General features: G+C 43.0%; 1 protein-coding gene across 3 annotated transcripts in view; it reads right to left on the bottom strand.

Moving 5' to 3' along the window:
* The window catches only part of LOC148057117 (uncharacterized), a 107,537-nt gene that overhangs the window by 32,515 nt on the left and 63,018 nt on the right, over nt 1-12,004 (bottom strand). For 2 of the 3 annotated variants that reach the window (XR_015702063.1, XR_015702064.1), the window contains exon 5: nt 9,690-9,920. The exons of the other annotated variant lie outside the window; for it this stretch is intronic. The gene's annotated coding sequence lies outside the window, so the exon portion shown is untranslated. The remainder of the gene's footprint in view (nt 1-9,689; nt 9,921-12,004) is intronic. 3 annotated transcript variants of the gene reach the window in all.

The following is a 12,004-nucleotide window of genomic DNA, read 5'->3' as shown; positions in this document are numbered from 1 at the left end:
GGGTGCAAATGAGATCCCCTCTTCCTCTGCTATAGGAAAGATGGTATAAAGTTGATGTACATACAACATGCTCTTTTTTTGCGTTCCAATAAAATAGATGATTAAGGAGCATCAGGTTGAGATGAACCTCTTGCCCTTGCAGAGGCCCACGTCTACACGCAGACTGCGAGAGCATTATTCTAAAAATAATGCTGATGTTGCTAGTACTTCAGTCTGATGGGCCCTTTACATCCTTCCGAAAACAGTCTAGCTGAAGTGGCACAGTACTGTTCATCATCTGGAACATGCAGATCATTCTATGCTTTGTAAAATCTGTGTCATGAAGTAAAAGCTCAATGCAAACAAAGACAAAACAGTAGTTATCATGAGGGTTGAGGTGGTGGTGGTAGTGGTGTTTGTTTTTAAGGAGAAACAAGGTTATCTTTACTTTGCAAACCAGAGGAATGGCAAGTGTTAAAAACACAGAGTTCTTCAAGATACCAAAAGCACCTAAATGCACACACAGGAATACCTGTACAGTCAGGCAGAATTACCTTACTGATATTGTGCAACTCAGGCACAGGTTAAAAAAAAAGAAATAAAGAAAAAAAGGAAAGAATTACAGCCCCCTCTCAGAAAATAAATTAAATATCCTGGTCTCCATCTGCTTAAGATTCCTGGGAATCTTCCTGGTCTTTCTTTGGAAATGCCCCATGATAACTTTAACTGAGAAAGGACTGAATAAAATGAGGTGGGAATTGGAATCTGGCCTTTCATCCTGCAATCGGATCTATGGCCTTTTGTCCCATGTGTAACACTCTTGGCACCAAGAAAGGTCTGCTTACGGGCAGCCGTCTGTCTGCTCCAGCTAACTATAGTGCAGGAACTACAATTATCAACATTTGCATTCCCCAAATTCCTTTGCTGATCTCCACTGGGATAATATTATAGTTATTCTTTGTTTGCAAATATAGATACTTTACCAGACTAATTAGCTGGGAACTACATTTAAACTGAAGCCACATGACATGATCTGAGGGGTTTTTTAAACAGTCACGTTATGAAAAAGTGACCTTCGCTCTGTAAGCCTTGGGCACAAATTATTTGTGTTCAACAGATGGAAGGAGGGAAAAAGGTTAAATGTGAAATCAACCCAAAAGCTTACAGAGAGTAACATGGGTTACTGTGAAACCGCTTTCCTAAAAAGCCCCTCATGCTCTTAGTTCCATTGTACAGATGGAGACACGGGGGCTCACAGAGATCAATGCTGGAATTAACTCCAATTAGCTGGAATTAACTTCATGGCTACTAAGGCCAGCCCTCTTTCTAAAAAGTGACAAAAATACTTTAAAACCTTCCACAAATAATATACTGTGTTCTTCATGTGTTAATTTTCTAGCAGTCCAGACACTCCTTCACTGTGATAATTGCTTTCCCGTACAACTTGTGTGATTAATTGAGCAAGGATGGGGTTTATTGGGGTAATTTTTAAATAAAGCCCTTAAGCATCTGATGAATTTTTAATTCAATAGGACTTAAGCTCATGCTTTACTCTAAATACCTGCGTAAGCATGTGGCTGAAGTCTGGCTTAGCCAAGACTGGTTGATCCTGGCCATACCCAGGAAGGTACAGGCTGCACAAGGGATCTCCATCTGGTCGTGGTGAAATTAGAGGTGTGCAGCAAAACATTGAAAGAACAGCCTACTGCTAATAATTGACATTTGCTCGAAAGGGTGTTTTCATCCCACCTGAGTGCTGCCACATTACATTGCTGTTTCTGAGACTGAAGAGACCTTCAGTCGCTCAGGAACAATTAATTGGTGACACTGGCAATTACGCCTGGATTGATCACCTTGCTTTTCGGGTTCATTCAGAGGTAAGCAATAGTGATATCGCACCATGCTCTCTAGTTATGACAGGACTTGATTTGTGGTCTTTACAGAAATTAATTGGAGTTCAAATCAACAGTCTCAGAGGCTAAATGAACAGAGAAGCTCATAATATCTGCACAAAGGTGGGGAAAATCTCCGTTGCAGCATTTCTGCTCCATGCATGTTTGCAAGTTTAAAGTGTTTTTTAGTGGCAATATTTAAGAGAAATGCTCTTTTTGGCAGAAAGACAAAAATATATGTGCCTACGTGGAAGACTGCAATGGTATAATGGGATGGTTAAGATCTGTATGCCTAAACAAAGTTGTATGGTATCATCTGTGGGAGAGAATTACTGCACATGAACTCACTGCCAAGCGTGAATCAGAGGGTATAGATAGTTTCACTGAAAAAGTGGCATCGCTGTTTTTCTTTCAGACTCTCCTCTGTGGTATTGTCTATACTGTGAGCCTAACACAGCCGCAAAGAACTATGGAGAGGAGTTCAGTGGCTGCTCTGCTGAGAGCGCACCATTGCGCTAAGCTCAGGCTGGGGACTCCTAGGGGCAGCGGTCAGCTCTGTCCCATGCTTGCACAGCTCCAGCACACTGGAGTTGGGGTTAATGAGCAGGTTTCCATGCTCCTATGATAACAGCAATAACCTTAACGATAAAACCTGGTCATTGATCCTGAGAACAGGAAAGCAGGCCACTTAAGGCTGTTACCTGCCTCCCTAATGAAGGCTTATTTAGTATTTTGGCAAGCAGTGCAACGCAGACCAGGTCAAATCAAAACATAGTTCAGTCCAAACCTGAATAATGCACTAGCACCTAAGCAGCACAGTCTAGGACCAAAATGGAAACAGTGTGATTTTCATGTTCAAGGGCTAAGATGGCACTGTGTAGCCTATGGGTACCTGCTGTAGCAATCAGGGGAAATATCATGGGATTTAAACTGATAAAATGAGTAAACCAGAAACCCTGTCCTGTTCTGTATAAGCCATTGTGCTGTATTTAGTGTACTTGGTTCTTCCAGTTTATCAGGTGTCCCAGACAGTATTATACTGTAAAAATGATCAGAAACTCCCCCTAAGAATACTGTGGTGCCTCTTTACTCATTACTGATTTTTACAGAGTTTCTAGATTGTAGTCTTTAGTGATACGCAAATTTTGATTTAGAGGAAGCTAAGATGTTTGATCCTGGATTGAAAACATTATTTTCTTTGAAATTTATCATGATATCACACAGGTAAAGCTAATGAGAGAAAAAAAAAAAAAATCACAATCAGGCAGATAATTGAAAAACAACCAAACCCACCAAATGCTTACAGTACACCCAACAGCCTGTGACTGGATCTGGCACTGCAAGGAGAGAGGGGGAGATTCTCCCTAAAAGATTCAGGACCCAGTTTTCCTCCCTCCCGCCCATCACTGGTTTCATTGATCTTACTATCTGACTGACTATAACTGACTCCCTCAACCTTCCCATATAATTCCAGGTTTTCCTGGGAACTGAAATGAGAAACAGAAGTACAGAAAGTTGTTAAACTGTATGTTATATGCAAACCAATTGACCACTCGTGTAGGATCACTCCATTTACTTCAAAGGGTGGCCAGAGAGCTTGGCTCCACTCATCTATCTCTTGTCAACACAAAGTTAGGAGTATAAGCAAGGCATACAATGAACTTTGCAAAGCAGATGGGAGAAAGCCTGAATAATTTCCCTATGTATAATCATCACTGCAAAGTCAGGGCAGTACATTTCACACAACACATGCATTCCAGCTGTAATATACGTCTGCAGTATAACTCGCCCACCTAACGTATAGACAGGAAATAAGGTTTTTCCAGTGTCTGAGTGTAACAAGATAAAGCAGCTGAGTTTAACCCTATTGACACCAGCACTAGGGCAGGAAGAAGCCCAGAGGGCTGTTCACATGCTTAAGGCATCTGGCTGAATCAGGATCTGAACTGAATCTAGCTGATGGGTGTTTTTACCTTTTGGCAGGGGAATAAAACAGCTGGTCCAGGGCCAGCTCCTGATCATGGCATGGTTGTTATCTTCAGAGTCTCTTCACACAGGATGACAGCCCCATTGTTGCCAGGGAAGGCAGCTCTTGTGGGGAGACATAAACGTGGAAGCAGAGAGTATCTCAGGACCAACGCACACACAGCTGTGAGCAGACTCCCCACCTGCAGCCAGCTTGGGGCATGGAGGAGCTGCCTGGGCTGCTCAGTTCTGCTGCTGCACACCAGGGGCAACTCTTTCAGGGCTACTAATTAGATAGACAGAAGTAGCAAAAAATTGAGCCCAGGGAGCAGAAACACAAGAACCCTCAGGTTTGTGCCTGAGGAAACTCGCTGACACATTTTGGCCACAAAGAGGGAGGCAGCTCAGACTGTACAGGCACCTCAACAGCCAAGGGGAGTCAGAAACCACAGCCTGGTTTCACATACACAGATACAAATCTCTGTACAGAAGGACACTAAGGGAATGCCACAGGCCTTATGCCTGGCAGCATGGCACACCATATTCCTGGAGGCCATGAAAAAAATCAGTTGATGAAAATGTCCCAAGTCCTTGTCCCTTAGAAAGTGCTTTGGATTTCCAGTTTGCTTTATAACCCTGAATGAGCACATCCTTGCAGGGGAGCAGGGTAGTAGCATCTTTCCCATTTTCAGAGGACAACACCAAAGCAGAGCTATTCTATAGCTGAATGGAATATTATAAACCTGCCTCCTAGCCACAGCTCAGTGCTGCTTGACCTTACACCTTAAATGGAGAACACAATCATTTATCAGGTTTAGTCTTTTCATAATAAAGAGAAAAATTCTCATCAAACGTATCCGTGCTGCTTAAAGAGACACGCAACAAACTGTCCTGACAAGTGGCTCTGCTGACTACACAGAGCTAATCCTTTCAAATAGTTTTACTGAGCCAAGAACATAAACAGGTGAAGTTCACAGCTTCCACACCAGGAGAGTTCCTGTGCAAGCAGGACATGATGAAAACTAAGGGGCCCAACCTAAAAATGCTCTCTGGCACAGCACTTGCAAAGACAGCAAGGTCATGAACCCCATGGGACTACATGTAGGAAGCTGCCTGTTTACAGTGTTTGCAAGTAAGATTTGTAGGACTGGACTCTAATGATACACACAGCCCTTTAATTTCGAAACTGTTCTGATGCCCTATAACCTGTTCAAGGTTAAGGGGGGAAGCTGGCCTGGAATCTCCTGAGGCTTTTGGGAGATGGAGCAAGGAAGATAAAAGTGATTCTGACCACTGCACCTACCCAGAGCTTTGCACCTGGGGAGAGCTCCCTCTAGCAACCTTTTGCTGTGGGAGACAGTAGGTGGGACTGCTCCCTGGCCTGCCATATTTCACCCATACATCGATGATTTCCTCCGCCACTCTCTGTACCGACTTACCCTTGAGAAACAAGGAGAGGATTTCCTTCTGGCCTACCCTGGAGGGATTGTGTCATGAATAGGCATTTCATTGTGAGAGCTTGTGGTTGGACAGGTCTTTGGTCCCCAATACAGCCTGCTGCGCCTCCCCTCTGCTGCTGCCTGTGCAGAAACCGATAGCGATGCAAAGTGACTCACTGTGGACCATGGCAGGAACAAGTGCCAGGGCTGGGATTTCCAGGCTTTTTGGCTTTTTCTCAGATGGGTCCCCTCACTTTGCATAATCCTCACTCAGGGCACGTGTTCCTCCTTTTACAAAACAGGCTCAGAAATTGTGGGACTCTGCTGAGTTATTATACAGTAATTCTGGCAACATCTTTAAGGATATACTAAATTGTTAACTATATCCCTGAAATCCTTCTTCTTGAAAGACCATTTCTACCTCATACCATTTATTAATCTCAGCTGCACTGAATTATTAAACTGAAATCCTCAATTACTCCCATCACTAAAAATACCAGTGTGGCTTTTAGACCCATATTTCTAGTTTTTACTGTAATGCATTCTTCATTTTAATTACTGGCACCATATTTTCAAAGGCCAGTGCCTTATCTTTGCAGGATATTTATCAATGTAAAAAAAGGTTGACGAGTGAATAAATCATTAGGTGTATAAGCAGTGAATTCTTGAAGGAGAGGTATGTGGAAAAAAATCACATTATCTAGGCGGACCAAAGACATGTCAAAGTGAAGTAACAGGAGGAAACATCAGCTGCTTCTCCTGCTGCAGGTGTGTGTCACTCAACATTTTTCTGGTGTTCATTACCAAAAGAAAACCGAGTAGAAATTTTTCTGTGAAGGGAAAAGAAATCTTTTGTAAGAAAGGGTAAGTTTGTGGACTAAAAGGATAACAAGGGCTCCCCAGCTAAAATTCCTAAATGAAGAAATCAAGATTGCTTCTAATCAAAACCACAAAAGATGCCCAAACAGCCCCAGCCCAAAGTAAACCTCATCTGGCTGGTGGCTCCTAACAATGAACTACTTCAGTCCTCTACCGTTACCTTTTCTGACTCAAGGAGCAGATGCTTTGTCCTGAAAATCCCATCCTCAAGGTCTGTCAATGGTCTAGCTGGTGGAGGCCCACCATACAAACTCCTCTGCAGCAGTATGCAGGAATGATAACTAACTCAGGAATGATTAAAGAGTGTCATCTCTGTGGCCTAACCCATTTCTGAGCACCCCACTGACCTGCCAGCTGGTCAGGGAAACCAGAAAGGCCTCCTTAGGAAAGCAAAGGGTTGGTTGTGACATGGGGTTGTCAGCTGTGTTAGCTTTTCTCTAACCAGAAGAGACACTTTAAAAAAGACTGCACACACTGATGAAGCGTCCAGCAAAACACTGGTGTGTGGAAACTAATGTCCTTACCTTGGTTGTTAGCCCACGCTGATGCCTCTCATGCTACATTTTCATTTTCGTTACTCAGGCCAGCTGCCTGTGTCAAAGTCACTCCTCTGCCTTGCTGTACACGCCAGCTGTGACACCTCATAGGTTTATGGTGTGGGCACTGCCTTGCAGGAAAGCTGGCTTTAGGTACTCTAATGTAATTCCTGTCAGCTGATGATCAAGAATAATTATTCCCAGCATTCAAATTGGAGCACATGTAAGGAGGCAGCAAAATGCCCAGTACTACATCCTCAGTATCCTGAAGTCAAATGCAGTAATGGGCTTTCTTCCTCAAGGAGCAGCAATGTATCCAGCCATCATCTTTTTAAATTCACCTCCACCTAGTACAAAAAGAGTCCTTCTTTTTCTGTCTAGTTTCTTTCTTATTTGTGTGTTTTCAATTTCACTACTTGTAAAAATCCTGGGACCAGCAATGACTTCAGCAAATAGAGATAAAGTAGAAAATGCAGGGAAGAATCTAGAGACCATGCTGGATTTTTTCCTTACAAGACAAATAATGTATTACATTATACCTCTCATTCCCCTTCTAACCTTATTAATAACAAGAAACAAACACAAGCCCAGCTGCCCATAGCCAATGTCTGACAGGGTCAAAAACTTTTAACCCACAGCATAAGCGGTTGTACTAAAGGCACTATGAAAAGTAGTTTTCTGGGACCTCTACCACCAGAAGGATACTCTGGAGATGATTTATATAAAGGTCCTGTTAATTTTTCAAGCTAATCGAGTGCCAGCTGGAAGTGCAGGAGTAACCATCCCTGAGGCTGAACCACTACTGCAATCTGCAGAGCAGGAGCAGTACAGGATGGGAAATACAACTTTCTATTGTGCCACTCCCAGTCAACCAGCTTCAGTTTTGATCTAGAAGCCACCTCCTGCAGGCATGAGAAGGGATCCTAAACCTTTGCCTCTCTGGAGTTACTGGATCTCCTCAGCCATCTGTGCCCTTCAAGGGTAGGGCTGAAAGATTCATTAACTCACCTTACCTGTTGCCTTGTTTATTTAGCATCAGGCAGAAAAACTGAATTTTGATAAACAGACATAATCACATTTCCTCAAAGTGTTTCCCAGAGTAATTCTAGCCTAGCAGTTAAGAGAGAAAAAAAGTAAATTCTTGAACTCTACCTCTGGCTCTTCTCTTCTAGGGGAAAAAGCAAGGAGAAAAGAAATATACCTTGTCTCACACACACGGAGAGTTCCCTCCACCCACCATTACAATGGGCACTACGCTGACAGACTGTCCTCCAGCTACTGCTTTCAATCTACTGCACGAGGGTTAGCATCAGGGGCACACTGAGGAACCAGCTACCAGAGCTGCTCTGAACACTACCAGAAACACCTTCTTTTGCTGGGGTAGATGTGCCTCTTTCATGCCTGGTACCCTTGGTACGCTCATGAAAGCCACATATTCTTATATTGTGCTCTCTTCTCCAGTCTCTGCATTTCTATATAGTTCTGATGAAAGCTTCAGTTTGCTTCTCATTCTAAAAGGGGACAAGGAAAATGAAAACACAGCACAAAGAGACAAATTAGGCTGAATTTTCAAGGACCATCAGTTGATGATTCAATACAGAAAGATCCCTCTTTGCAATTCATATTACTGAAGAAGGTGAATATCATTTTTTATTAATGAAAATAGCTCTTAATGTTTATAGATGCATTAAATATCCCACTCATTTTTAATAGTCACTATTGCACCATAGGAGCAGAGGGACTACATCATCTTCCAGACCTTGCTTCTGGGGCAAAAAAACTAGCTGGGCCCTTAATGTAATGTGGTTGGTCAACTCTTTTCTCTTTTAATTTATATCCCATTGCCTCCTAAAGCCCCATCTTTCATCCTGTGCTGCTGGCGTTACAGCCCCACTGCAGTCCTTAGAAGTGGCGCTCTGCTATTCAGCACAGTTGGGTTTTGAATGAAACATGAGGTTCTTTAGCACCTCAGGAGGCTGAGCATGCTTTAGCAGCCCAGCCCCAGCCTCAGCACAAGGACTGCCCTTTAATTCCACTTAAATAAATTCAGTGTTGTTGGTTTTGCCCCTGCTCAGAAAGGAGCTTAGTAGGAAAGTCAAAACAGATCTCAGCCAAAGGGAAAAAATAATAAAGCAAGTCCATAAATTAAGTCAAGCAAGTGTATCCTAGGAACAAGAAAGAGCTCATGCAGACAAGGCAAACCATGCCATGCATAGAAAGCAAATCCCCACTGCTGGTCCTCCCTCATGCCATTCCAAAGAAGCAAATCTCTATGTGAAGTGTTTGTGAGCATGCTGAAAACAGAGGGGCCCTGGAAAAATAATTAAGAAATAAATTCCACTATTTGGTGGCATTTGTTCCAAAGGAGACAAAGTGTCTTTTGTGAAACATTCCCACCAGAAGCATTGCAGAGTTTGAACTGCATCCATAGCCTCCACTGTTATTAAACCTAAAGTGCGATCTTATTGTTTGCCTTTCCTTTTACTACTGAAAATCCAAACAGATTTAAAAATACCTGATTAATCAACTAGGTCTGAGCTACACTTTTCCCAGGATATGAATCAACTTTATTATAATTTTAAAAAATCTATTACGGCAAGAAGAGTACCACAGAAAGTAAGAGCGGGTAAGGTGCTTAAGCATGGTGAGGAGATTATCCCTAGACTCTAACAATAAGACCCTGCTCATTCATCATATTAAGTCATATCAAGACTGTAGCATTGTGTGCTAACTAGTATGTATTAGGTAAGGATGAGAGTTTTAGGAGGAATTAAGCCCCTTCTAAAAATCCCTTCCAGCTCAGGAGGGTTTGGAAACCTGGCTAATGTAACACCTTACAAAACCTCCAGCTAAGCACCTTCATGTTTACCTTCTTTGCTCTGAAACTCAGAGAAGTCAACATAGAGTGATCACACTGCCTTATGCATTGTGGGAAATGCTGTGGGGTCAGAGGGTAAAAACCAAGCCCAGACTGATTTACAGATATTGCCAGATATTACCAAAAAAGCTTCTGCAAAGGTTCCCAGGAAAACGGTCAAATCACTGGATGCATGTGATCCTTCTTTTCCTTTTTTCACTGAGGAAGGTTGGTAAGTGAAGTGTAAGATACCCGTAAAGCCTCCCTTGCAGCCAAAATCACTGTCTCAGCAGGGTCCATTAGCAGACGATGCATCGTCATCATCATCTTCCCTTTCTCTTGGGAAGGAGAAATGGGAGGGAAAGGATGAGCTCTGTAAGCAAAACAAAGTAGAGAATGGGAAAGAGCTGAGAGACCAATTAAGCACTGCACGCATGTAGGCTCCCTGCATGGCAGCTGACCTACAAAGGCTATTCAGTATAGACAAAAGGCTGCACATTGAACTGATAAAATAACCGGTTACAAAAGCAATGCAGCATCAAGCCATGTTGAGGGGGGTAGATTACCCTCACATTAACTCTATTATGAAGAAATGATCAATGCCACATAAATCAAAGCAGATATATTGGCATAAACACCCAGATTCAGCTCCACTGTCTTACGTATGTTTGGTAATAGAGTTTGCAGCCTTTTAAATGCAAAAGGAGAAGGCAGTTTCCAGAAAATTTCTTTCACTGTATTTTCAGTTATGCAGATGGGTGAAGTTGGAAGAAAGCTCCCTCTGGAAAATCTAGTTCACCTGCCACCCCATGGGAAGGCAGCGCTTAAGTAGGCCACCATCACCTTGCAAGTACAGGGGGATGAGTCTGTTTTGTTCCTTCTCCTCCTACAAACATCCCTGCTTTTTCATGCTGGGAAGAAGGCAGTGAGTGACAGCTGGGAAGGGGTAAGAGAGGCAAATGAGGGTGTGAAAATTCGCAGTTCTCTGTGTGGCTTGTTTGCAAGTGAGCACCGAAGCGTGTCCCTAGACAGACACATTATGGTGAGTGAAAGGAGCTCTTTTAAGCATAATAATCTTTTAAAGTCTATCATTTGAGACATAATCTGAGTTCAGATGAATGATTTTTCAACCTATTACACTGGCAATAGCATACTTTCCAATCTCCCCCTCCTCCCCTTATTAAGAAAGTCTTCCACTCCTGCTTTCTCCTCTCAAGCCAGGGATATTGGAAGGATGCACCCTCCAAGACTGTTTACTTCCATGGAGATCTTTAATAAAAATGGAAACTGTGAAGACAGAACGGTCTGAGGAACAGGAAATTTAAAGAGACAAATATGCAAAACTCCTCAAGATGCTGCCAAAGCAGCAATTTCAGAAGGAAAACAATGCTGAGTAACATAATTTTCCCCAGTAGCTGCAAGTCATTCAGAAACCTTGAATTAAGCTCACACTCTGCTGTCTGTGTGGCCTCATGAGAGGAATGAAATCCTTTATCAGCAGTACCAGAAAACCTCCAAACAGCGTAAATATTAGAAGGTCCCAATTAAAGTCAGGGAGCTGTCAGCTGCCCCGCAATGATTAATGGGTTCACACATCTCCTATGCCCTGGCTCAGCCATGCTGAGCTAATGTTTGAGAATTTGATAACCTGAGCAGCCTCTTTGCTTCCAAAGACATAGCCTCGGCTCTCCAGGGATTTCTCCAAGAGACAGGTAAAATGAGTTTGGTTTCCTCTTTCTCTCCCCTCTTTCTTGAAAACATCCTTAAGACTGGGGCATTGAACAGGGACTACCAAATCACTGTAGTCAGTAACACATTGTACACTGAAATAAACAACTGGGCCTTCACAGTAAGAAGGAGATTAGACAGAGAAATCTGTTTTCATAAACAAGCAGGACTAGCAACACAAGTGGGTGATGGGCTGATAATAAAGAATAGTGCATTACTACTAGGAAAAATTCAGTAGTAAAAAAAGGAGAAAAGTAGGCACACATAGACATTCTGTGCATCAATAGGAACCTCCCGGATTGCACATCCTGTCTTCAGCAGCCTGCGTGAACCCATGTACCAGCCTGGCTCCTGTTCGGCTGCAAACACACATGCATATCTACATGCATCTACATGCCTAATTAAGACATGCAGGGGAAAGAAAATGGAAACAGAAGCAAGAAAGGTGCCAGTAAGGACAGAGTCCCAATTAACAACTGAAGAGAGAGCTGGCCCATGCCTTTTGTGCTACGAGTCTAGTTGCAATTTGTACCCTTGAGATCAATTTCTAATTTGCAATGACAAATTCATTTGCTTCTTTTGGTGCCTGACTTCAGAGTCCTTCAAACATGCTGCTGATGCAGCCCTGGAGGCTGATGCCCCATTAAGCCTCAAAACAGGCACCATCTCCCATCCTGCAGAAAGTCCTGTCGGTGAGAGCTGGGTTGGGTGTCAAGGACCTTTCCTTAG

Source organism: Nipponia nippon, unplaced genomic scaffold (genome assembly GCF_047370975.1).
Source record: "Nipponia nippon isolate SJK-2023a ecotype South Korea unplaced genomic scaffold, ASM4737097v1 scaffold_10, whole genome shotgun sequence".
NCBI classification, from domain to species: Eukaryota; Metazoa; Chordata; class Aves; order Pelecaniformes; family Threskiornithidae; genus Nipponia; species Nipponia nippon.
This window is presented reverse-complemented; position numbering and strand designations above follow the sequence as displayed.